Source organism: Ochlerotatus camptorhynchus, unplaced genomic scaffold, assembly GCF_037179485.1.
Source record: "Ochlerotatus camptorhynchus isolate MF236.1 unplaced genomic scaffold, CSIRO-AGI_Acam_v1.1 ptg000209l, whole genome shotgun sequence".
NCBI lineage: Eukaryota > Metazoa > Arthropoda > Insecta > Diptera > Culicidae > Ochlerotatus > Ochlerotatus camptorhynchus.
In genome coordinates this window covers 4,575,008-4,602,533 of record NW_027040699.1, presented here as the reverse complement: position 1 = coordinate 4,602,533, position 27,526 = coordinate 4,575,008, and positions in this window count along the sequence as shown.

The following is a 27,526-nucleotide window of genomic DNA, read 5'->3' as shown; positions in this document are numbered from 1 at the left end:
AGTTCTAAACATTTTAACTGTTCGGCACGGATGGCAGAGGAGTTTAAACAATCTGCCCCGAGCTTGTTTGATCACGCGAAGGTTGACCTACATACCACGCCGAACTGTTTGGGTGGTGCGCCGTTGCCCTGCCGGGACTGCTGAAGCCGGTGCCCTTCTATCAAAAACTGTTCAAGACGCTAAGACAGTTACTCTACTAAATCAAGAGACAGTTACAATAGCGTGATTCAGAATTTGATAGACCAAAAAGGAGTGCCCTTAGCATCAGGTTGTTGGACTTTGTTTTTAGACTGAGGACTGATCTTCTCACTAAATTAGAGCTTCTGGTCTCACCAATTATCTAAGATTAAACCTACGTAGTTCGTTTACTACTTGCAAACTTCTTCAGTGTCTTGTCATAGACTATGACTAGACACTAAAGAAGTGCAAGTAGTATATGCTATATATATATATTTTTTTTAAATGTGATAGTGAAAGTAAATAGTGAAAGTGAATTACTGAAAGTGAACTAATGAAAGTTAAAGTTAATTAGTGAAAGTGAAAGTGATAGAATAGTAGTAGAATTAAAAGCAAAAACAACGTAATAAGGTATACAATTATTATACTAAAGCGCTCAACAATCAATTTAGATTAATGATTAATGAAATTTTACAAAATTTGATTGGTTAAAGTGCAACCTATCTACCCGTAGCTGTATTGCGTTGCTGTTTTGAACAATTAAACATTGTTATAACTAAGTCATGATATAATGAGAGAGAGAGAAGGATTAGTAATTTCCATTTAATTCCACAACCTTATTTGCTTATCCTTGACAGATACGCGTATTTCGTCTACAATGTGTGAAGAAGTCTGCACATTGTAGATGAAATACGCTTATCTGTCAAGGATAAGCAAATAAGGTAGTGGAATTAAATGGATATCACTAATCCTTCTCTCTCTCATTATACAGGTATTCCACTAAGACGCCCACATTCATCAGGATTAAGTCATGATGAAAATTCAGGAGACGGACCCAGCATAGTAGTTCTATACATCCATGCCTCTCACACCAAAATCACGAGTTCAAATCTCATCCCCGGAACGAATAACCCAGAGGATTAATGTTACTATAATAAAAGGATAATAATAATTTCGAAATAACTATGCACAATATTGAACATTTAAACAAGAAACTTTCTACGCTTAAAAGGTTTTAGAAAATACCACTTTTTGCTTCTGGTAGAATAGTTTCAAATTATGAGATATTAGAGCTTCACTTCCTACCCTTTTCACTCGTACTTCCAGTAGTAGAACGATTTATTAAGATAGATAAAAAGATTTTTTTTAAATCCCAAACAAACCGAACAAGCTGTGCTGGCCGTCATAGCCTGTGCCATGGCCACTGTAGACCAAGTTTGTGAATGAAACATCATTATCAAAACCTTGTTCCGACCTGAAACCAGTACCTATAGGCACCTACACAATGCACACCCTGAACCGAGCCTATTCAGATTGATGAATACGTCAGCGGAAAGTATTGATTGATGTAAATGAGTTTTGACGGGAACGCTCGCGGCCGTCATCATCATCATCACCGTCGTCGTCAATCCACTCAATCGCACACATTATATCGCATCGCACCCATTCAACTGCGCGCGGTTTTGTTGGCGCGGAGTGCGATCTATTGTTTCACTTTTAAGGCAGCCAGAGCGTCGCCTTTGGTGTTTGAATTTGGAAAATTGCTTTTACATCAATTTGCCCCCCTTCGGCGGCCACCTGCTGCCATAATCTCTTCCAATTGAACCCTGGGCCGCACACCCATGTGTGGGAAGGCACAAATTTATGGGTGAAACTTCCTTTCTCTCCATTTGAGCGTTTATTATTCAGCACCCGCATTGTCGTCGTCGCCGTCGACGTTCTGCATGTATGTGTGAGTGATGGTTCACTCCGATGTGACTCGCGTTGTAATCTACCGAAATCTACCACGGCGAAATATGGAAGGTACTGCTGTGACGGAATGGAGCAATAAATCTTGTCCCTCGCAAAATAATACTAAAGCCAAATTAAGGAAGCTCCCATTTATGGACCACTTTGTCACGGCAGCAGTCAGTTCCTTCTTCTAAACATCATCACCGCTCCCATAGCACTTGGCACCTGCCCTGCATGCATCTGCCAAAACCTAATGAAAGTGGGAGGAACCAGTTACACCTGCTCCGGTTTTTGCTACGAATATGGCAGGAACATCTTTTCGAGAATAACTGAGATGAGTACGTGTAGATGCAAGAGCTCTTGCCGACGACGACGATGACGACGTCGTCGAACGACGCCAGCGCCAAGCTGTCACCACACGGATGGCTCTGCGCTGCGATGCAGCCATTTGCATTTAGTGCAGCAGTGTCTCCATCCAGTCCCACCTCCCCATCTATTACCGTGAAACAGTTGCTCCTCACGACGATGACGATAGAGTAAAGGTGATTTCGGCCGATCTGTCGACGGCTTAACATGAAATGGTGTTGTTTCTGGCCGTGCCTCTAAACCTACTTGCGGACTTGGACTAGATTCTGAACTTGCTTGCTGCCTACCTCTTTCAGTTAAACAAGAAGAACGAAGCAAAGTGGTCTACTAGGCTGGCACGGAAGTTACACAACGGAATGCGGCGAGATCCAGTGTAAACGTGGGTGGTGCATTTTGCATTCTGCTGCTGCTGCTAGTGCGGGGTGGTACAGCTGTTGTTCAAAGAGGATTACACGACGGTTGCCATTATTTAATGTAGTAATCGCAGCTGTTTCATACGATTATGACTGTAGGAAGGATGATTGTTGGAGTATAACCGGAGCTAGTGCAGGTATCACAAGCCTAAAGTAATTAAGGTGCGGTGTCATTGTTGTTCGTAATTATTGGATGTAGGATGTCTTCTTTACGTTCATTGTGGTGCAAGTAAGCGCAGCAACTATTGGATTATTTTATAGTGATCTGCTTTACTTCGGTTGAATCATTGAGTATGACTATCAAAACTGTGTTCTGACCAAATGGAACCCACCATGGATCCTGTATGGTTTTGCTTCATAGAGGCACCTACACTGACAGGACGTGTGAAGAATTCCCCAACAGGCAATTTATGTTGGTGCATCATATCAGATTAAACATAATGTTCATCATCGTGTTCTTTGTACCTTGCACATTAAGATTCATCACCGTTCGGGGCTTACCTGAAATTAATCAAAATAAAAATATTATTAGATAAGGAGATATAATTATTGGGTAAATATGAAAAATATATATGAACAACGACAAATATGGAGAAGACATCTTCAAAGCTCTACAGCGGTGATTTCTTCGTTTCCTAAAATGTAAGTTGTTGTGGATTTTCTCGATGTCACACAGTGGGACGAAATCAAACAAAGTAGGACATGGTTATTTGCAACAAAACTATTGAGCATAGCATTTTGATGTCTTCTAGAATATTTCTTTATGTTTTGAGTACTTTATTTGAGTGGTATTTTTTTTCTTAAGGGTGGTATGCACTAGATAAAAAAAAATTTTATGTCTTTTTAAAATCGATGAACATGTTTTGAAACATTGTAGATGAAGTCATTTTGAGAAACTTTGCCTAACGGCGCCGGTAGTGTAGTGGTAAGCGTGATTACCTCTCACCCCAACAGGCCTGGGTTCAATCCCAGTCGGCGCCACCAGGATGTTCTGAGGCATAACATCTCTGATCACGCCTTCCTTCGGATGGGAAGTAAAACCGTTGGTCCCCGGTTCATGAGTTGATGGGTCGATAGGTAGGGTCCAGGTGTGGGAGCTGCCTTCCTGGCACGTCGGTAGCATTGGTGCTCAGCACGGAAAACAAGATCAACGGAAAAAACAAACCAAAGGAAAAAAAAGAAACTTTGCCTCTCTCTCTCTCCCTCTCTCTCTCTCAAGTGGACAAATTTATAGGGTGAAAATGGAGTACAAACGGTAGTACACCCTAGAACACCGTTATTTTACCATAACTGTTTTGTTTGAATTTTACAATTTTTTTAATGTTCTACAAAGATGACGTTTTTGCTCAAGAATTAAATTGCTAACCCTTCGTTTTAAGGATCTACGGCCGTTTTATTTTATTTTTTAACACTATCTTTAAAAGGGTGGTCATGAAAATAGCAAATCGTAACATTGAGGTACTTTATTAGAAAAATCCTTAGACATCCCCTTAAATCCCACTATGAGTTGTACATGGGCTGTTACAAGATTTTCTAAATTTGATCCGCGAAATCCGCGATTTTTCAAAAGAAATCCGTGACATCAAATACTAATCCGCGACAAAAAAAACAACTGTTTTCATTATATAGAAATACCATTTGTATACTACTACATGGTATTTTAAGCTTATTGCTTATAGCATATTAGATTCTAGCCTGCTCTCAACTTAGTGTTCTTTGAAGTACTTTCACATTTTAATTTAGAGCTTTATACTGCCGTTATACGCATAAGAGTCTCATGGTGCATAAGGATTGCATAGAACATGGGACAGTTATGCGTATAACGGCAGTATATGACTGCACCATCCTATGCCCAAGGAAATAGAGAAATTTTCAACCCGAAAAATTAATAGTCCGGATGGGAAACGAACTCAGCCACCTCCAGCATGGACTTGCTTTGTAGCTGCGCCTTTACCGACTGAGCTAAAAGAGTATCGTTTGCAACCTTTGAAAAAAACAAATTTAAAAATAACAATGAATCATCTTCAGTTATTATGTATAATATAAATTATAAGTAATTAGTAAACATAATAAATAAAACATACATTTTGAGATTCTATTGAATAATACCGGCCTAGATTTGATGAAACATTGTTAAAAAATAATAATGCAATTGATATGCAAATTTTCTTGAAAATTAACCTTTGCGTCTCTGACGTATTTTGTGTCCTAAATGTTGAAGTTGATTTGGCTCTAGTATTCTCAATTTTTACCGATTCAAACCAAACACCCTGCACATAATTGAGAAATTACCAGAGTTTCATAAGTCACACTTGTTGGTCACGTCGCGGTTCAGTATTTACACGGATATTCCTTGGGGTCTGTCCCAAATGGTGCGACATTTTCATGATATTTTTTTTATTTCTAATATGAACGTAGCACTTTTCGTTGTCCAATCATAATCGCATCGTATATATGTGACTTTGTAGATCATGCATGACTTATTACGATAGAGGTAACTATAAGAACAGAAGGTCGCGAAGAAACGTAACTTTTTGGCTCAGCTCTGGTATTCTCTTCGGTCCCAAGCTAATCGATGCACCCCTCGAAACATAGGAAAACCCACGAACACCTCATTTTATCTGTCAAACTTTCATAGCGAATCAAAACAAACATAGTGTAGTGCTAGAATGTGATACGCTTATAGATTTATTTGGGACCAATTGGATAGTCAAGTAGTGAGCCAATTTAAAATCGTAAGCTACCACCGGTTGTTATTACTATGTATACCGAAAATTATAGGTTTTCCAAATCGTCCAGGACATCAGTTGAATCAGTCGCGTCACGTCCACATGTGCAACCTGCGCACGACACAGGTGTAAATAATTTTTTTTTTAAATGCGTTTAGATTTTCATAGATTTCATGGTCACATTATAGCTGTACTTCTTTACTTAAGTGAACATGAATAAAGGGTGTCCACGATGAAATTGCCACACACAAAATTGATTCGCAAAATTCGAGTTTTCATCCGATTGCCATCAAATTTTCAGGGATTGAGAAATAACTATTAAACTTCATTTTACCATTTTACTCGTATTTTATTTACAGTCCATACGCAAATGCCCGCACCTTGATTCTGCACAACCTGTGAATCAACCGTTTTTTGCATGTAAACCCATACTTTCTTCAGTTCCTCGACTGTCTTCACTACCTTAGGTCGTTTAAGAAGGTGCTGCTTCATAATCGCCCAGTACTTCTCGATGGGGCGGAGCTCCGGAGTGTTGGGAGGGTTGAACATTTTCGGCACGAAATTGACCTTATTGTCCGCATACCACTTCAGCACGTCCTTGGAGTAGTGGCATGAGGCCAAATCCGGCCAGAAGATTGTTGGGACGTTGTGGGCCTTTTAAGGAGAGGAAGCAGCCGCTTCTGGAGGCACTCTTTTATGTACACCTGTCCGTTCATCGTGTCCTGGGTCACGAAAGGTGCACTCCGCTTCCCGCACGTGCAGATGGCTTGCCAAACCAGGAATTTCTTCGCAAATTTGGACATCTTCTGAGTGCGGACATGCTCCGGAACGCTGAACTTATCCTTGGCCATGAAAAACAGGTTGCCGGGAATCTGTTTGAAGTCGGCCTTCACATATGTTTCGTCGTCCATGATGCAGCATTCAACTTTCGTCAGCATGTTGAGGTACAACTTCCTGGCACGGGTTTTGGCGGACTTGTTCTGCTTCTCGTCGCGATTAGGGGCCTTTTGTACCTTGAACGTTCGAAGCCTAGCCTTAGTTTTGGCCTTCTGGACAAAACTTCGGCTTAGGTGCAGCTTCTTAGCCACATCCCTAACGGAGGCGTTTGGATTTCGGTTGAAGGCCTCAACTACGCGGTTGTGATTTTTGGTGTTGTACGGAATACTTTTTCCTTCACTTCTGGGCTTCCGATCGGTGGTCTACCGTTCCTCGAACCGCTTAATCACTCGTGACACCGTGGAATTCGCGATTCCTAACGTTTTAGCGATGGAACGATGCGAGAGATCCTTGTTCTCGTGATGAATGCGCAAGATTTTATCACGCACGAGCTGTTCTTTCGACTCCATTTCCGCGAGTTTTGATCACAGGACTTTAAAACTTGCAGGATGTAAATAATGCACTATGAACTAAATCCACCCAAATTTTCATTAAATTCTACCCAACGGTTAAAAAGTTAGAGCAATTTCATAGTGTGGCAATTTCATCGTGGACACCCTTTACACTATTTTATAGGGTGGCTCAATTAAATGTTCGACCTTGGTTTGCTTCAAAAAGGATTAAATTCAGTTCGGATGGTCTGCCTAATCCCTAATGCATTGATTTCTAAGCATGTCGATATCACTACATTAACAAAACTCGGTAAATAGTGCACCTAAAAGCGAACTTTTTTGGGTGGCGGGTGGCAAGTTTGTGAATGTTCAAATGCCTGATGTTAGCCAAGCAGACCTTCTATCTTGAAACATACCACAAATTTTCCACAATACATGGCGGTTTGCACCACTAGTTGTAATTGAAAGTTTCAGCAGTCACACGTCAAACGGGAGCAACACGGAAACAGCAGTGTGGTACGCTTTGGACGCGTATCATACTTGCAGACCGGTTTGAATGTGTGAGTTTAAATTAGAGTAACATTTGTGATGTATGGGTGCTTAAAGCGTGCATTTCTCGCTGTGCACTTGGATATCTGATTGGCGTTGACAATTGAGTAAAAAGCTACAGAGTCGCCGTCAACGCCAATTTCAGGCAAAGAGATTAATGGAGAAAGAGAGCGCAAAAGCTCGCTCTCACTCTCTTGTCAGTTGTAAATCTCTCAATTACCGATGGTTTTGCAATTCCTCCTACTTCGGTTATTGCGAAAAGATCCATAGAAGTTTTGTTTACACAAGGTGATAGGCCCTTTAAATGTTACGTTAGGTAGTGATTAATATAGTTATTGAGAATATGTCCCTCGATTTTATGGAGCATTGAAAAATAAAACAAAAACTAATATTGCGTGTTAAACTATAACGAACACAGTTTGGTGCACAGGTAAACAAATGAGGCACGCGACGCCTCTGAGTTGAATTGTTCTACTAGATCAACCAAGACTGCAATAATGTCTGTAGTATCGAAAAATGTCCAATCAGATTCAAAGTGTCTATGTGGATCATGCATGATCTATTTCCGAGTAATTCAGATATTCAAGGTTCTTCAAATTGTCCTGGAGTTCAAAGAATTTGATTTACTAGATCAACCGAGATTGGGACAATGTCTTTAGTATCGAAATATTTCCAGATAGACGCACAGTGTCTATGTGGATCATGCATGAACTATTGCCATGTATATTAAGTTCTCCAAATCATTTTGGAGCTCAGATGATTTATTCTACTAGATCAACCATGACTGGGATAAAGTCTGTAGTATCGAAATATGTCCAAACAGATTCATAGTGTCTATATGGATAATGTTTAATTATTTCCACGTATACCAGACGATCTAGGTTCTCCAAATCGTCCTGCAGTTCAGATGATTTGTTTTGCTAGATGAACGAAGACTGGGATAATGTTGGTAGTATCGAAATATCGATTTGGAAATCCTACAACATTTGGCATACACGGAAATAGGTTGGCATGATCGACATACATACACTGCAAATTTGTTGGACATATTTCGGTACTAATATACTAAAAATCTGATCTTTAGAATGATTTCAGAACCAAAAACATCTTATATACGTAGCAATAGGTCGGGCACGATCCACATAGACACTTTGAATCTGTTTGGACATATTTCGATACTACAGACATTATTGCAGTCTTGGTTGATATAGTAGAACAAATCAACTGAACTCCAGGACGATTTGGAGAACCTAGAATATCCGATATACATGGCAATTACTCGCATATATACGATTCGTTTATGATTTGCTATGTTCATATTGCAAATAAATAAAAAATTTGAAAATGTCTCACATTGGACAGACCCCAGGGAATTTCCGTGTAAATCCGATGTGACTTATGGAATTGAGATCATTTCTCGATTATTTGCAGGAAGTTTGGTTTGAACCGGTAAAAAATTGATGACAGCAAAATAAACCGGTACGGAAAGGTTACAAAGAATTTAACAATTTTTGTGATAGCACATCAGTCCCTTCGCGATTTTCGCGACATCATTTAATATTTCCACGAAATTCTCGAAATCCGTGCCTGTTGGAACAGCCTTGGAAATTACGTTGAGTTTAGCTGCAAACTCCTGCTAACCTGCAAGATACACCCCCTTAAAGATAATGTAAATTCTTAAAGCGAAGAGGTAACGATTTGCTTCCCTGAGCAAAAATGTACATTTTTAGAGCACTTACAACTTTGTGTTGAAAAAAATTGAAAATTTAAACAAAAAAGTTAAGGTAAACCACAGGTTTTCAGGGGGGTACTACCATTTGCACTTCATTTTCACCCTATAACTCGTCCACTTGAGAGATAGAAAATTGTCGTCTTGAACAAAGTTTCCTAAAATGACTTCATCTACAATGTTAATCAATTTTAACAAGAAATAAAAAGTTATTTTTTATCTTAGTGTATACTCCTCTTAATAACCACTCTAAAAAGGTACTCAAAACATGAATAAACATTCTACAACACATCAAAATGCTACACTCAATGGTTTCCGTTAAACCCTTCTTACTGAGAAGGATATACATAACGCTTGAACATCCGACTTTTCATCCGACTTTTCATCCGACTTTTCATCCGACTTTTCATCCGAATTTCATACCAATCGATGGTTAAGTTAAGTTTTCTTTATTATGGTGGCTTTCAGACTGAGGCTGGTTCACCTGCCCAGACAATTGATGGTTTTGTTTTTTTTAAATCAAATAAAAAATGTAAACTTTAAACAAATCGCAAACCTTTGACAGTTAAAAATTGACAAAAATCATAAAACATCAACTTTTTGACAAAATCTTAAATATTGTTTTCTAGCATAGCATAGCATTAGTGCTCAGCACATATGCAATTGTACAAATCGTGGTCAACCAATACATTTTGCAGAAAATATCGTGTGTGGCCGTGAAAAAAACACTTGGAATAAATGGTTTTTCCCAAACATCAAAATTTGCAATGCAAGCATCCCATTATACACCTGGCCCCATCCTTAAATTGGCAGGGAATAGGAAGGAAAATAAGTCTAACATCTACTTAAGACGATGCAGAGAACCCATACTTTCTTCATAGATGTCACGGGAGGGAACATTTGTGTTAGTAGGAAATGGTTTATATTTAGAAATCTCTATTCGACAGTGCAAAAGTAAATTGATCTCATCAAAGAAGGAGGCCATGCACCAATCAGAATAATTGCACATCAAATCTAGCAATATTTTCCATGCAATTTCCACAGTATGTTACTAACTGCTAAGCACTTAATTACTTTTACTTTTCAGCAAACTTCTTCATACGAAAAAAACCAGAAGCGATGAGAACGGTACCTCTCAGACCTCACTGGGAGAGGTCATTCATTTTCATAACAAAACACTCCTATGAACCAGATACGATGTTTTATAAGAGACGCGTGGAGAGAATAAAAGTAAATCGGGTTGCACGGCCAACTAAGTTATTTTGTCTGAAAGGTTTGGCAACCCGCAGTTTTCTGTTTACTTCAAGTGAATTTTAATTAGTAACTGGCGTCTGCTTCAGCGTCACCGTAAAATTAATACTTTTTTGATCGTATACGTAGTAAATATTTGAAAAATTCGATTGAAATGCACTGCATCCTTGTGTAAAAATATACCGCATGAAACGTGACAAAATGTCAGTTTCTTCAAAATATTAGAGAAAAGTTATTTCAACTCTGTCTGTTTCCTCCGGGTCAAAGCGTGACGGAAAAATCTCGATTATGTAGCGTAATTAATCTACCATATTGATAATTGAATTGCCGTTTAGATGAAATACGATTTATTTAGCAGCGCCAGTGGTGCAGTGGTTAGCGTGATTACCTCTCATCCCAGCAGGCCTGGGTTCAATCCCAGTCGGCTCCACCGGGATGTTCTGAGTCATAACATCTCTGATCACGCCTTCCTTAGGAAGGGAAGTAAAGCCGTTCGTCCCCGGTTCATGAGTTGATGGGTCGATAGGTAGGGTCCAGGTGTGGGAGCTGCCTTCCTGACGTCGGCAACATTGGTGCTCAGCACGGAAAACAAGATCGACGGAAAACAAATCAAGGAAAAAAAAGAAGGACGATTTAAACTGATTTATTATATTCCAGCTACATTTCCATAACGATTTAGATTTAAACGCAGGACCAGATCACGGAAAACTATTAGTAGCTCCGGGTGCAGTTCCTGTTTTTGAAATCGTTGCGGATTTGAACGAGGGGACAGATAATTTAATGTTTGATGATGCAAAAGATTATGATAGGTCTGACTTGAGTGATGATTACAACCTTCTCAATACTCCCCACGTTTTTCCTCGAGAAGCGCTCGATTGGTACTTTTGGTTTCAGTCTTCGTGCGTCTCTTATTTAACATCGTCTCTGCTATGGACGATCATGGAGTTGGTGTCATCCCGAACTGACCCGACAGGATGGTATTGGTGTCAGCTAGCCACCAACGACGGTCGCGCAAAAAGGAAACATCAACAGGCAAACGACGGCAAAGAAGTCATCCAAGTAAAATCACCTCTCCGGATGTATTAAATCATGGTTTTCGTCCCGGACTGGGCACTTTACCAGTGAATTTCACACGTTCCACTACACCGTTAATAGCACTTGATTGATAGGGGTTTTTAATGGTTAATCGGACCGTCCGCAAGCTCGCGTCGTTTTTTTCTACAAACACTGTCAAGACATCTCAAATCTTAAAAATTACCAAAACCCAAAAAAAAGCGTGTTAAATAAAAGCTCAAAAATATGTCCGAACCAAGGGGCATTCAACTCTGCACACCTTAATCTGTACCAAGAGTTCTGGCAGCGCCGAAAGCTGTGTCTAGCGTTGTGCCAACTGCCGGTCATCCCGAATTAGGCCGAAGTGTATCAATCAAGTTGTCAATATCCAATGAGTTTGGCAACCCTGAAGCTAAACTTTTGTGATTTTGTTTATATTTTCAGTTTATCTAATTCATGACCATGGTTCATGGCAAATATCAGAGTTCTTAGAAAACTGGGTCTAAATTCTTAAAAGTACGTATTTTCATAGAAATGTGTCTTTCCTGTTCATAGTTGAAGATGCTAATTTCAAATAAAAGACTGTAGTGGTAATTTTTATACGATAGATGGAGTAGATGAAAGTATAGGGTTGATAGTTCCGTTAGAGTACGGCAGTGTGAAAATTGCATATAGATAGTAGAATAGCGAGCTAGGACAACTTTTAAGGAAGGTACAAATCGGTTTTTTCATCTCTCTTTACCAAACTCCCCCTTTGGAGAGGGATGGTGAGGGGTGTGTGTGTCCCCCCCCCCCCGCCAACACTGGCAAATGTTCAGCCAAATTGAATTTCGGCGCCTTCGTTTGAAAATAGTCGTGGATTTCATAGAATTGCTGAACACATACGTATTATCATAGAAATTTTAAGTAATTAAATTGGGTTGTTAGCGGAATGATTAAACAAAACAGCAAAAAGGTTATCTTCCATTTAGTTCAACTTAATTAATTTTGGAATGCATGACAGATACGTATTTTGACTACAATGTGCAGTCTTCATCCGTGGCATTCCCACTAATGACTTATCAAAAACCTAACCCCCTTAAGTACTCATCTCCTAGGTAAAGGTTGTTCCAAATTGGTGCACTTTCATTCTGAATGTTCTCCTTTCTGGAAACAGCCCATCACTCATAACAAGAATCATACTCCCCCGTCAACCTCATAAAATCTCTGTGAAGGGTCAACGGTCGCTGACCGAGTTCAAACGTTGGCGGGATGGCGGGTAGCGATCTAACTCTGAAACACAAACCCACCCGAGGGAAAAGAAAACAAAACAAAAAGAGTTTGACTCAAGTTCTTCGACAATGGGCCAAATAAGCAAACACAAGCACACCCGTTCAGACAAAAGCAACGCAAACCGCGCAACATGGGAGATCCCCACCCACCTATTCAGCTTTTCGTGTTTGACTGCATTTTGAGTTCGGCGGGGCGAACGGGCGCAACAAAAATTGGACAAGTTTTTCCCTCTATACTTTTAACGAAAATTTACTTCAGGTCCTCGCTCAGCGTGGTGTCTTCGGTATTTGAGAAGGAACCCGAGAAGATGAGAATATCAATCAATAGCAAGTTTAGTTATTACAATTGGAAAACGGAACATCTAAATTTTTATTAAATAGTTTGGTTGAGCTTGAACATAAAAGTAATTGCAGAAAATCTCTAGGGGAAGTAACTGAGTAAGTTAGTCAGCTGTCGCAATACATAAAAATCAAGGCAAAATGATTTCACATCTTTCTAACTTATCTCATTAAGTTATTGATTATTTGTTTAAATAAGTCAACTTAGTTGCATATTAATAGCTTATTCAGCTATCCGAATAAAATTAGGTCTCATCCCGAGCAGAAATCGATAACTAACTGAAGACATACGACATTTGAATATCTTAATGTGGTATGATAACATATTTTGATATTCTTGTGGTATATGCTATTTTCATACCTGAATTTGGTATTAATGAGTTGTTTTCTCCTGCTCGGGATGATACCACAATATTATAACAATAACAAATTATGCTCTGATAGCAGATATGATAGTAAAATTCGATATCATTTTGCTATGATTTTGATATTCCCCTCGACCCGGGAATAGATTCGAAGATAGAATTTTCAGAAGATAAGACTTTGCAAATCTATGTGAAGTGGATGGGAGCCAAGTTTGAATGAGTTTTTCTTTCGATGGAGTTCATTTTTTTTTTGCTTGGAACGGGGGTGAAAGAGCTAACAACCAATAGAAAAACTCACCCGTTGATGATGATGGTATGATAGAAATATGGATACACAAGTCAATGGTTGATTTTCAATTTTCCGGTCCGGTTGTGTTCCATTCGGGTCCGATAATTATGTTTCGAAGTAAAGAAACCCGAAACCCAAATCCGAATAAAAAAAAACTAATCTCCAATCTGTTCATCGACCTCTCCCACACGACAAAGCGAAAAAGTCTATTCCTCGCCCGAATGACAATTTCATCTCTGATTAAGTATCACAGCAGCAACGGGAGTGACAAAATTTCACGATGGCAATAATTCTCGGGGCTTATAATCTCCCATCACTTGATTATCACCAACCAGCTGCTGGTTCTTCGCTCTCGTTCCGTTGGTTGCCCTGCAGCAGAGACTGTAGTGTAGCAGGCCGTGACATTCGGTGGCACTGTCGCAACATCGCATCGCAGCAGGTAAGGTGTGAGGTGGCACGTGCGATTCGAGCGGTCGGCGGTTGCTATGATGCGCTGGGTGCGAATCGCGATTAGTCGACTGTGCGCTCGCTGAGAGTGCGGTTAGTCTACGGACGTTTTCTGCGGGGGTGTTGAAATTGTAGACAATGTATGGACGGTGTTTGCTTTTACAGTTGTTATTTTCAAGTGTAAGCAGATGGTTGGAAATGCAAAATTAGGGGGCGAATTATAGTGTCTAATCGAGAAATCTACGTCCCAAGAACGGAGACACGGGTTAGGTATGCTTAGAAATGGGTTGACTCATGAATTTAAATAAGAGATAATTGAGCAAATGAACCCTTTTCGTGGTTCTGAATTGTTTAATTGTTTAATTTTGAATCGATAATTAGTGATATATTTCTAATTCTATGGACCTAATTTCACACGCTTAAAGTATTCAACACCAGTGTGCTATGGATCAAAGCTTTGATATCGAGTGTCCATTGGTTTATTTCTATAGAACAGAATTTAAAAATGTTGTGACCGATTTGCGCTTAGGCTGTGTTCCATTTAGTAATTTTTCACATAAATTTGACAGATAGAAATTTTTCAAATAATTGTACTCTACCAGACAGACAAACACTTTCTTGAAAATCATATTGTCAAATTTAAGTGCAAATTCACTGTTCCAGATTTATTTTGAATCTCCGGGTTTTAATCATATTTGGTAAGGAGCATCAGGCTATGAATTCGATTTATGAGTAAAAATCTTAAAAAATCCTAGAATAAAAAAAGAAAAACAGATTTTCATTTCTTTTTAAATATGGGATTGAAAAAATACTAAAAATTACAAGTGGTAGGTCACTCTGCACACCAATCTTGGGTCAACATTGTTTTCAGTGTGCCGCAGGTGTATCGATTGTGCCGGCAGCCGGTCATAAAGCAAGCTACGATTTTTTTGTGAAATACGAATTTTATGGTATATTTAGCAACTCGGTATTTCTGACAGCTGGAATGTTTTGGTTTGCAATCAATACGATACGATACGATTACGGTGCTGTGCGAAAAGTTCATCTTTTCCCTGACCAGCAAGAAGAAGATACAAATACAGCTTGAAGTTCAGCGCATTCAGAGACAAGAACTATCTGCATTTCGGATCGATCATTTGTGTTCTGGGTGCGCGTTACAAGTCCTATACTCCGAATGTTGCTGAAGGTGATGATTCAGGGCAAAAAGCTCTCCGAGTTTTTCGACGCCGAAATAGATTATGCCAAGAAAGAGGATCCCAAGACGTTCTGTTTTGCTATCGGGTTGGAGTCCCGGGAGAATTCGATAGTAGTACCTCAACCAGAGAAATTCGGAATAAAAATTGTAAGTTAATTAGGTAGGTAAATATCCGTGTGAATTTCAGAAGCAAATCACTAGCACTCGGTCAATTGGTCATCTACCAAACCAAACTCACTTGAACAATACCGAACTTCTTTTCACGGCACAATCGCACGGAATTTTTATTGCTTCCAATCAACTTGATTAACTTCCATTTTTTTTTTAATTTTATGTTACAAAAATCGAAAACCATTTATTCCATCTCGTATAAGATTACACATATCCGAAAATAAAACTGCTCTTTCACTTAATTCTAATTTAAACAGAAATCTCACTTCAAATTTACATACGTGTTATCGGTGCTAAGGACACAGTTGTTACCCTTCACCGCTATCAAAACATATCCATCGTTGCCTCATTAGTTGGACCAGGAGTTCTTTATAGGCCAGTAATCTTCTCCTTTGAGTTTTCCGTATCCAACCGCAACCAACCTGCATGATTTAATCCATCCAAATTATTAATACATTCCGGTTCGTAGTACACTCCTTTTGCGTAGTAGCTGAAAGACTTGTGACTGGCATCGATAGCAATCGACAGCCCTAGGAAGCCTACATTTTGAATTCAAATGTGAACCGTGAAGTGAATTACTGGTCTGAGTTCCTCTAGTATTTTCAATTAGAGTATGTTTCTGAAATACACAGTCAAACAGCACGTAATGTTGTGAACAACTTCAATGACACCTGTCCAACAGTGCTCCCATTTTATTTAACGAATAATCCAATGCCTAAGAGATTGAGCCGAAGGTGTGCCGAAGGATTTGCCCAAGCTGTGCCGAATCTACTTTCGGTACACTGTGCTGAGTGACCCCTTGAAAAACTCAGTATTTTGGAAAATTTACAAGATATCTGATTCTAATATAAGCATTATTTTGATCCTGGAAAGTTTCAACTTTTAAACATGTTTTAGAGATTCCACAATAAAAAAAATCTTTAGAATTTCGTGATGAACACCTATGGAATTTTAAGGAGAAATCAAAAGGAATTAAAATTTTAATTCGAGTGTAATTATGAGGAGAATTACTACCAAATTTCGTGTCAACATCCAATCGGAGTTCTGACCAGGATTCCAAAATACTTTCGAGATAATGTCCTGAGGAAGTCCGGAATAATTTCTAGAAATTTATGGGCAGACGAGAGGATGGTTAAAATTTAATTCCAATGTAATTCTTGTGAAAAAAAAAACTTCAAGGAGATTTCGTAGGTGCTTCTGAGAAATAATTTAATGAGGATCATGAGAACGATAGCAAGCTTAATTGCAAGAAAAGTTTGTTGAGAATTCAAACATTTCAATATACAAATAATTTAGAAGGTATCCTGAAGATAATTTCAAAAGAATTAGATTATTAAAATTAAAATTAGATTCATGAGCAGAGTTTTAAATAAAAATATGAGAAGATTTTGGAGATTTTACAAGGATTTTCATGGGAATTTCGAAGAAAATTCAAGCGTACGAGAAAACTGCCAAGGTTCTTTTTCTTGTGACGTTAAGGAGGATCTCATGATAATTATGAGCAGAATTCCAAGAAAATCACGGTTAGAAAACAAATTTTTTATGTTTAATAGGTTATGCAGCATGCATGACCATGATTTACCGCCCACAGTTGCTACTCTGATATTGCCAGATCAGCTGTAATTACACAGATAACCAATAGACGATGCCAGGGACTAGCAATCATCCTCAATGTGTAAAAACTGGTGATCTTAAACCAGGCAATACCAGCACTGGCCACGCCTTAATGCAGGTCAAGAATGGAATGGGTTGGAATGTGTTGACGTGACACTCAGTTTGACGGAAGCCAAGAAATCCTCTTGACTTCCACGAGGAATCACTGCGATGTTGGGTAAGAGGGTTGGGTTTGAAGCAGGGTTCGTTGTGCTAAACGATAAGCTGAATTGATGTCCTAACAATCAGCGAAAGAGCTTGGGATTGAACCCCCAGTCTTTTGCTCAGTAACCAAAAATGTTTGCCACTAAGCAAACGAACTCCTTTTTAATCATCGAGTTGCTCTTATTACCATGTTGTCATATTAACAAATAAAACGATTGACGAAGCTTGAATGTTAATGGGCCTGAGATTAGACTCATGATGATTTGATCAGTAAGCAAAAACGGTCGCTCTAAGGCCACCGAGCCCCTCATATCACATCATACCGTTGCTCGAGTTGTTGTAACCATTCAAATCCGGCACCAACGACGACGACAAGTTTCGGAAAATGCACGATAAACAAGGGCAATCATACTTTTGAATATAAAAACCAATAAATGTTCCATAAAATATTGGAAAACGTTTCATAAAAAACATCCAAATGAACTAAAAAAACATCGGAGAAAATCCCTAAAAAAGTGTGGATGATCCATAAACCACTGATTTTCTAAAGAATGAGCATTGAATTTGTACGAATTACCCATAAACATATTGCAATTGATCCATAACACATTCAGCAGTTAACCTTAAACTAAAGAAAGTGATCCATAGAAAATCCAGATTGCGCACCTAAAAATATTGCCATGTTCGGATTAATGAAAGCAACTTCCTCAGAGCAATCTCGTTTTGGACATCTTGAAGCTGAAATATGTTTGATTAAACTAATATAAAGTCTAAATCAATCTTAATGCTTATAATACAACCTATTTCAGCTTCAAGCTGTCCAAAACAAGACTGCTCTGAGGAAGTTGCTTTCATTAATCCGAACATTCTTGAAGAACAACATCGGATATAACCTCAAAATGTCAGAGAAATCAACACCACCGTTGAGTGAAGAATATAACAGTGATCGAAACTATACGCTTTGTGAAGGCCATGACCACGTAGATGATATGGTCCAGTGTGATGTCTGCGATTTCTGGACCCATTATAGTTGAGCTGGTAAGACAGCAGCTGTAATGGAGTGCACACATATGCTGAAGGTGCCGAAAGGAACCAAGCAGTCTGTCCCAAAGAAACCACCTAGGAGAAAGAATAGTGCGAGGAGTGATGCCGGATCCGAATCTGGAAAAGGAAGTACCAATGAGGTCAGCCTGGAGGAATCCCTAGACCAGTTGCAGCAGGAGAAAAATGCAAAGGAGAAAGCGCTGGAGGAAGAGAAATTCCTACATGAATTGTGATAGGAGGCTGAGCGGGAGATTTTTCAAACCTAGAGTTAAGCACATAAACAAGCGATTCTACCATAAATCTCTTTAATACGAAAAGACCTGAGACCGCCTTTTTTTGCTCAGCAAGCAAGCCACTGCAACCGACGATCTTTCAAACCCGAAACTAAAAGCTTCGAAAAAGTACTTAGGCCTTCATTAAGTTCCACTTTCACGTGACGTTTTAATGTTTCGATTTACTCTTTACGCATTGTTCTGGCTATCACAACAAGCTATGACGGACGTGAGGACTGTTTAAGCCCTGGTTAAACAAGCTATTCATATGAAATTACGTTCTCGTAAGCAGTGTCGCTTTTTTATGTTCTAACAAAAACCGCAAAATAGATCATACGCAATCGAGGTTATCCCGGCAGGAAGTCAATTTGATACGCAACTTGCCACCGAGTTCATTAAGAAATATCAGAGACAACTATTTCTACCTTACACTAAAGTAGATAAGCACTGACCAATCTACCCAATGAAGCATATCTAAAAGTATCCCTTCTTTCAAGAATGTATAATTTTAATTTTAAATTTGATTTTAATTAACTTCACAATTTAACAGGCATTTGGAACCAAGTATATCGACACCGGAGGCGGTTTCCTGATTAAACAGCGAATCTGCGTTGATCCTATGGAAGAAGAGAAGCTGATTGACGAGAAGGAAATGGAAAAGAACTCCGATAGAGCTTGATGAATGTCTGGAATGTGGGGATCGCTTTGCGGATTCGCATTTGTTAGCCACGTTCAGGTTTGCGATACCTGTTGAAATTCGGTTGATAAACAAAAGGATTGCAGCATGGACGGAAACCGATATTGCAGGTTAAGTAAAGGGCGCTGAACCTGGCACTGAAGCTTTGGAGTTGGAGGATAATTTAATCAAGGAGAAGCAAAAGTGAGAGGCCACGAATTTGAAAATAACCACTAGTGCCCAAAAGCACATCAGCACAGCGGGAACGATTTTGATCCCGGAAGAGTTCTAACGATTTCAACAGCAACAACTTGTTACGGACGTTTCAGATTTCAAATGCCAGTAGATGCGTTTGGATGTTGTCTTTGCCGAATTCCTTGCCAAGCATCTGCCACGTTTGGCGGAACTCAATAATCTTCAAGAGGGTCGCTCCAGTATGACCGGTATCATCTCATCCAGCTGAAGTGGCTTTAGATCACTGTCGTATTGTACTGCTTGGTTGTGTTGTTCCTTCGCCTTCAAAACAAAACATTTGTAGTGTCAAATTAACCGGGCTGCCAAGCATGCCGTTATTCACTAGTAAACAAAGTTGGTCTGGTGACAGGCACTCTCTTCCCAGCCGGCACAGCTGCGGCACACTTAGAAAAAAAGTTGACTCAAAATAAGTGGGTAGAGTAACCAGCCCTTGTTCCATTGCTGCAATGGAAACGCTCTGCCCCCGTTGGCAATACTGCCATACAATAAAACCACTTGAAGCGGCTCCCGTTCTGATGGAGGGGGCTTATTGGATAGCGGAAGATAAATTGTTAATTGTGTTGTACCTTTTGACTATAGTTTTAAGATGTATTGTGTAGTGAACCAGAATCCTCGGCTCTGTAAACTTAATTTGTTTGAGCCTTATAAAATAAATTAATAATCAACTTGGTAAGAATGGTATAATCCAAATTTTATAGGTCTAAAGAATATTGTCTGCCACGACTCTGGATGAAAAAAACATCAACTAAGAAAAATTGCCTTATGCGAACCATGCAATTTTTCACCATGAGAAAACAATTTCCAAACACTACACAAACCATAGTCGTCCACATTTCAGAAAAAAGCAAAACCTATATTTTTAATTAAACTCTCGGTGCTACTTGGTTATGTGAGCCTTCTACGATCAACCTGATTCAGTGAAATAAACCAAACCAAAATCCATCCCAGCACTTTCCGGAGAATCACAAATCCCTTGACGAGCAATTCAACCGATGGGTATTGGTTAATCCATGGCTTTGGAATTGCCATCAACAGCAGCAGCAGCAACAGCAGCAGCCGCCGCTGATACCACAAATAGATGAAAGGTAATCCGAATCCGAAAAATATCCATTTGAAACAAAAATCCATCAAGTAACGAACATCCAAATGAGATTTAGCTTCGGATAGTGGGGTTTGGTGGGAGTGGTGGTGTCAGCTAGAGCCGTAATTTCAAGAAGCCAGCGGGCATAAATTTTCCCATCTCTTCAATCCCACAACACTGATCCATGTTTCATTTCTGATTGCTCTAGGTATAACCCCACCCCATTTGGGAGCGACACGGCCGGGCCGGGCCGGGCTGGGCTGGGGTTAGAGTGAAATTTAATGTTTTAATTCCAAACCGCAAACACCCATCAGGGTTCGGATTTCCGCAAACTTCGGTCGGAGATGATTGCCACCCAGCTGCCCACCCCACGCTGGAGAGCGTCAATAATTTGTCGCCATCGTTTTGTAAATATCTCACTTTCAATATTTATACGCTTTTTATGATCGTTCGTTGCCAAAGGGGTTCCGGACCCACCCGAGTTGAGTCAGGGGCCTGGCGTGGTGATGGTGAACAGCTTCCAATAAGCGAACCCCCCAGTAGGCCTTGGAGCGCCTTTTTGATGGAAAGAGCAGGCGCTGCTGGAGACGGTCGTAAAGTTATTACAGTTGGTTTTGATTACATTTTCTCGTTCAATGGCAGCGCCTACTGGTGGTCGAAGATGCAACATTTTGTCCAGAGTCTTTGAAATTTGCAACTTCTACCAGCTCTAGCTACGATGAAGCCAATTTCAGAACTTCGATCAACGTTAAATTTTCACAAACTCAAATGCATCCTAACAAGCTTACATACAACTTCGGTCTTGCGCCATCTCTTGCTCCATTCCAATCACATTTGAAATAATTAATTCCTTCGGAATCGCCGTTTAGAGTACCCCCAAAAGCAATTCCCGGTTTTCCCTCGAAGCTCGCCGGACGTCGGTCACAAACGGTTACTGCCGTACCTACTGTTATCGTCCGACTCTGGCATTATTGCATTCAGCCAGGACGGTTTGATAATAGCATGAATATTGTAAACTTCATTAAATACCCCTCGTCGTATCGTTGTAGCAAGCGTAGAGGACAAGTGCTGCAAGCCAATGCAATAGCCTTCACCTACATATCGCCGATTGGTTGGTCTTTGCCGCGGTCGGCCATGGCGCCTGCGGTGGAGAATGTGCAACGATGAACCACGGGCACCAAGATCCATCGGAAAAGTGGTTCCGATGTACTGGTAATTTTCATAAACAGCTCAATTAATGCGGGGCCCTGTCGTTCTGGTGGTGCTTCGTGTCGATTGGAAGAGCTTACTTGCAATTACCGTGCGGCGCTTTTTGCACCTTCGAAACACCGGGCGCGTCGGGTGCAGCAGGCCCACCACACGTCAGTCGGTCGCACGACACTCTTTCGAAAGATGGGATTTGTAGTTCCACGGCGAAACCTACTGCATTTCTCGCACTGTAATCGGCTCTTGCGATCGTGTTTCCCGTGGGAGGGGCATTTACGATTAACTGGGAAACACGTACCGTACCGTAGCCGAAAGGGGACCATAATAGTGACGCTGGCGTTCGTGCGAATAGAATGCCGCCGGAGATGGGTGGATTGGTGGATTGTTATGTTAGAGAGCGTTAATAATGAGGGCTGCCATGGTTGCCATTATTGACATGGCAGTTACGAAATTGGATTTTAAAAGGAACGTAAATTTCCGAATTTCATCAACAAGAATAGCCCGAATGGCGAATGGCGGTGTGAATTTTGCACCGAATTAGACTACTGCTCTAAAAATAATCACTCCGAAATGTGTTCGCTCAGTGCACAAAAAATATGAATTAATGATTTTCAAAGATCTATCAACACTAATTTGTTGATATGATATTCTATTGTAAAATTTAGTACTGCAATAAATTCCAAAAAAGCGACGTTTTCATCACTACCTAAAGCCCCACGTTGCGAGAGCATTTCCAGTCGATGGTGTGTTATGATGCAATTCTTCTTTACCCAACTATTGTGTTGCTCCTCTCGTCATGACCAACTTGGTCATCTCAGAGAGAACTATTCCACAGCCGCAGTCAGTTAATGAGCAAAAGAGGGACGCACATTTTTTGCCTGTAGACTTGGAGACATACTTCAAGTCTCCGCGTACATCGTACGGGTTAGGCAAAAGATGTGCGGCTATCTTTAAAAACTGTCGCATTAATGGCCCTTCGCTCATTTTCAACTTCTATTCAATTTTCATACTGCCGTACTCTAACGGAACTATCCACCTACCCTCTTCTAAAAGATCATTCTCTAGCTATTCATGTTAGCATTTCCAACCAACTCTGAACTTTTTCTGTTTTGGTCTACGCTTGCCATAAATTGGCTCTAACTCAAAAACTATGCCATTTAACACAAAACTCTTGCCTCCATTGGACAGCTTGGTAAATTTTCTACTTAATAGTATTATTTCTACTTTAAGTAAGCTGTAATAAAACACATTTTAGAGATAAACGAGTCTAAAACTTGTGTTTTCCTACGGGTTTTCCCTTATTATTTCAATAAATACGTAATAAAGTGCATTGTTTTGTCTAACCAAAAGACGCCTCTTAATGCGTTCTACAAGTTTTTACTTGACATAAATTTTCTATCTTATTTAGTTTTGTCGCAATATCGTACTAAACACATCATGTTGGGTCGTTAATTAACGGTTGCGTAAAACACGAATTCAACCCCACCGTGCCTTGCAACGTGCATAGCACACCTGATCGCCACATGGAGTGACGGTCTGAGTTAGAGCCAATTTATGGCAAGCATAGACCAAAACATAAAAAGTTCAATAACTCAGTAATCTTTGAGATTTGATCATATACGTAGAACAATTTTTTACTGCAAATATGATCTTCTATCGCCTCTTAAATTATTTGCACTAAGGAACCGAACGCTCTGTATTATCTTCAGTCGGAATAAGAGTCGGTATCGGAGTCGGAATCGGAGTCGGAATCGGAGTCGGAATCGGAGTCGGAATCGGAGTCGGAATCGGAGTCGGAATCGGAGTCGAAATCGGAGTCGGAATCGGAGTCGGAATCGGAGTCGGAATCGGAGTCGGAATCGGAGTCGGAATCGGAGTCGGAATCGGAGTCGGAATCGGAGTCGGAATCGGAGTCGGAATCGGAGTCTGAATCGGAGTCGGAATCGGAGTCGGAATCGGAGTCGGAATCGGAGTCGGAATCGGAGTCGGAATCGGAGTCGGAATCGGAGTCGGAATCGGAGTCGGAATCGGAGTCGGAATCGGAGTCGGAATCGGAGTCGGAATCGGAGTCGGAATCGGAATCGGAGTCGGAATCGGAGTCGGAATCGGAGTCGGAATCGGAGTCGGAATCGGAGTCGGAATCGGAGTCGGAATCGGAGTCGGAATTGGAGTCGGAATTGGAGTAGGAATCGGAGTCGGAATCGGAGTCGGAATCGGAGTCGGAATCGGAGTCGGAATTGGAGTCGGAATTGGAGTAGGAATCGGAGTTGGAATCGGAGTCGGAATCGGAGTCGGAATCGGAGTCGGAATCGGAGTCGGAATCGGAGTCGGAATTGGAGTCGGAATTGGAGTCGGAATCGGAGTCGGAATGGGAGTCAAAATCGGCATTAACAAAGACACGTTCCATCTGGGATTAGACCTTCAATTCATCTTTGATGTAAATTATGGAACGTAAACAAACATATCATGTAAAATTAAGTGTTCACATTTCATGAAACTGACCCTAGTGCTCCGTGTTTTTTTTTCGAAGCCTTTCATCTGAATTAATAACGATTTGGAAACAAGATTTGGAATCAGGATGGTCCATCCGGAAAATTAAACTGATCCTAGAGTTCCGTGATATTTTCGAATCCACTCAGGGACGTCTTATCAGAATGAATAAGAAGTTGTGACCCAAATATGGACTTTGTAATGGTTCACCGGAAGATTAGGAACAACCTTAAAAATGGTCAGGCATTAAAATGAACCTAGAGCTCAACGATTTTTTTGCAACCACCATAGACGTCTAATCAGAATGAATGGAGGCATGGAACGTGGAATGTGATTCATCACTTTTCGGATGTTCCTGATCTTTCAGAGGACCATCCCGTGGTCCCCAGGGTTCATATTCCGTGTACAACTTCAAATTCATTCTGATAAGACGTCTATGAGTGCACACTACGAAACAGTCATTTAAATTTTCGTGCCCTGAGACCGACACATGCAAGCGGCCCAAATGACATAAGAATCAGGTTTACGAACACTTAATTTTACATGAAATGTTTGTTTACGTTCCATAATTTACATCAAAGATGAATTACGTCTCATGTAAAAATAGTTATTTCTAAGTGTGTGGTATCGAAAATAACGCGGAGCTCTAGGATCAGTTTCATGGATTTACCACTTTTACGGATGTTCCGGATCTTCTACAGGACCAGACTTGTAACCAACCAGAAACTGAATGTTCTTAAAAGGTAGCCAATTATCTGCTTAACAACTTCTCCAAAAACATCAGGACATCTTTTCAAATTGCCGTACAATCAGTATTTGGTCCCAATTAGCTCAAATCCCATATGGTACATGTATTCGTTAATGCCGGATCGACCGTATTATAGGAATCCAGTGGTAATGAATCCGTACTATAGGAATCTACACTGCATCTGTGTTGGAAAAATATCAAAAAATCAAATCTCATTAATACCCAAGATCACGCTTGATTTTCGTAGACAAAAATCAACAAGCTAACATCTGCGCTTGATTTTGCAAGCTGTGATATCGCAGCTCGGAATATCAAGCTAACAAAACTCACCAACTGCAACTCTCACCAAACTGTGGTGAGATTGAGTTTAATGATTTTTGCTTTACACCCGAATGCAACCGAAACTTCCATAACGGCTGGCAGCAGTCCCTTCGTGTCTATCATCGGTGAAAATTAAAAAGAGATAGCAAACTATACTTTCTCTTTCTAAGAAAACGATCTGGAGCGGAATCATTTTGTGTCGAGTCAGCTCTCAGCTTGATTTTTGCACGTTCTGAATAGTCTCGCAATATCAAAGGAGCTTGTAAAATCAATATCAAGCATGATATTTTGTTCCAATATCACGCGTGATATTGAAAGCGTAAAAAATTTATTTGATTGATGATTGCCAACACTAGTATGTATTCAAATGAACAACAATCATCAGATAAGAAGCAGTGCTGCCAGTAATATGAAGTTTAAAGAAAATGTAATTTTTATACAAAACACTATTTCTTGAAGAACGATGAACCAAATTCTATGAAATTTTGCCCACTTGTAGTTAAAATAAAATAAAAGTAATAACACGAGTGATTTTTCAGATTTAAAAAGTTCGAATACTTTGCGGCACTTTACAAAGCGTCTATTTCGAGACATTAACCATTTTGTACATGGTCCACTTGGGATATTCAAGATTGCCATTTTCATTGGCACCCTATAGTGTCGTGTCCGGGCACGCTTTCAATTTGCCAGTCGACAATCTCGGCCATGGTGACTGCTGATACGCTGGATCCTGTCCACACCGTCTCGGAGTGCAACTTGAATTCGATGTGAAAATTCAAAACCAACTGTTAGCCTTGAAAAAGGCTGTTTGTTGAACACGCTGGATCGTTGCGCGGTACTACTCGCGGTTACTGCTGCTGCTGGAAGGCCTCCTCTCGCTGATTCGATGCGCGACACTGCTCGCGGTTACTGCTGGAAGGCGCTCTCTCGCAACCGATGGTTCACCGCTCCGTTTCACGGCAACGGGTCGTGGTCTTGCTGCCGTTTGCTCTCTCTCTCTCTCTCTGTTCGATGCGCGACACTACTCGCGGTTATTGCTGCTGCTGGAAGGCGTCCTCTCGCTGATTTGATGCGCGGCACTGCTCGCGGTTATTGCTGCTATTGGATGCTACTCTATTCACATCAGTTGTATGAATGCCTAATGCGCGACACGGGTCGCGCTTTTATATGATACGTGTGCCCGCGGTTTTTCGTTCCCCCGCGTTATAGGCGATCCTCATTGGTTGACTAGTAACCGTTTTTCTATTACATCTAGTTATCCATGAGAAATGTTCGCGAGTCATAATGACTTTTTGCAAACTTGTCTATCGCTGGGTATCATTTATTTACTATTTTTTTTTTTTTCTCTCAATAATGAAGGGTTAGTTTATTTGTTTTGTCTTTATTTTAAATCATTTATTTTATTTTATTTTTAACTCAACTCTATCTACTACAATCCATCTTACCTCTACTCTTCACTCATAAATGTAATATAAAATCATGTCTTTTAATTTATCCGGGATTCTAGTTTGCCGTCTAGGTCGTGATTCCGTCAAGCTTCTGCTGTCAGATTGGCTCTGCTGTCCTCTTCCATTTGATGGTTCACCATCTGCTGATGGTCCTATGTTGTCCAAATCATTATCTTGGTCTTGAGTGTGTTCATTAGAAGGCTCTTCATACTCCTCGATAGCTCTTTTGGCATCTCCTACGTTCCTCGTATACAGGACCCCACGGTTGCTCCTGACGATCAATTTAGCTCCATCTCTAGCTACTATCGTAAACTTTTCAGAACCGAATGTTGGATCTGATTTTATTCGCCTAGATTGTGTTAAGACTACCTTATCTCCAACGGTAAGATTTGAATCCTTGGCACGTCTTTGACCATCAGCGTACTTTTTGCTTTCAAACTTAGAAAAAGCGTCCTTCTCTCTAATATCTTCTCGATCCAGTTCCATAGAAGCATCAGCTCTCCATAAGCAAGGAAAAGTTCCTCTGAATTTCCAGCCGAGAAGTAGCTCAAATGGCGTCACTCCAAGTCGTGTGAGTGGTCGTACTTTATTATGTATGTGAACATACTTGTTAAGAGCTGTCTTCCAATTTATATTATCCAACTTGGAGGCCGCCAGGGCCTTTTTTATTCCCTCATTTTGCCTTTCGACAGCTCCGTTTGTCTGTGGGCTTAGTGGAATGGACTTACGAATTTTTACGCCTTTGTTCTCCCAGGTTTTCACAA